We start from the raw sequence: 1198 nt of genomic DNA on the forward strand, positions 1-1198 counted from the left end.
ACACACACACACACACACACACACACACACACGCACACACACACATTCCTTTAAATGTGAGCAGACAAACGTCATTTACAGTCTTTTTTTTTCTTTACGTGTGCTCAGAAGAGGAGCGCCATTTTTGTTTCACTCTTTAAAACTTAAAAAAAAAAAGCAACATCTTGTTGTAGCCTATGTGTTTTTACGTCTTCATTGACGTATTTATAGTGTGGTAAAAAATTCGTGGTCCGACTTATTTTCAAATATCTCCTCAACTATCGAACATAGGTTCTCCAACTTTTGCACAGTGACTTGAGTCAATTTGTCTTAACAGATCAACATTTTGTAAACCTCTGCAAGCTGGATTCTAGAAAATTCCTTAATAAATATGTACTAATAAAAAATCCAAGTGGGTTGTTTCTACAGATTTTAAAATGTTTACAGCTGGGGCAATATAGCTTTTAGTAGCAAGTCCGTCCGATTTTTCTAATCAGGACATTATGCTTATTGAACACAAGTTTTTCGAGCCTTTAATGAAAAAAAATGTGTTCACTATAACAATAATTTCTTGTAACAAGTTTTGCAAGTAAAAATTGTCTTTGATGAGCTGTGACGTAGGCCATATGCGTAATCAAAATGTGTGTGAGAAGAGGGAAGTGCTGGGAACAAAACTATTTTACATGTGACAGAGATTTCAAGTATTTTATATAAATTTATGAAGAAAAGTTTTTAAGTCTAACTTCAATTGTTCTAGAAAAATATGATTTAGTTAAGACAAATTGATACAAACTGCTATGCAAACTATGGATGACATTGATTCACCTGTTAAAGAGAAGTTGCACCACGAATTTTTTACCGCAATATAGATCTAGATCTAGATTATTTATTTCTTAGGATGCGAGCTTCCCACCCTGCCAGTGAGGGCAAACCCGGCAGAAAGACCTCTACCCCTACTGAGAGATTTTTAGAGGGATACAACCAAAAATCTTTGATACAACATCCAAGCAAAAAAAAATTAAAAAAAAAAAAATTCTCCCGACTCGGCAAATGTTTCCCTCTGACACAGTGGTGTATTGTAACACGAGCTATCGTCATAGATCAGATCTGATCATACTTTATTGTCCCTGGGGAGATTTTTTTTTAAGGCTTAGATTTATTCGTTTTTGTTTTGTTAAACTGGAAGGGTAAAAAACAGATATAGCCAAACAGGTTGTAT

This window comes from Aplysia californica, unplaced genomic scaffold (assembly GCF_000002075.1).
Source record: "Aplysia californica isolate F4 #8 unplaced genomic scaffold, AplCal3.0 scaffold00315, whole genome shotgun sequence".
Taxonomy (NCBI): Eukaryota; Metazoa; Mollusca; class Gastropoda; order Aplysiida; family Aplysiidae; genus Aplysia; species Aplysia californica.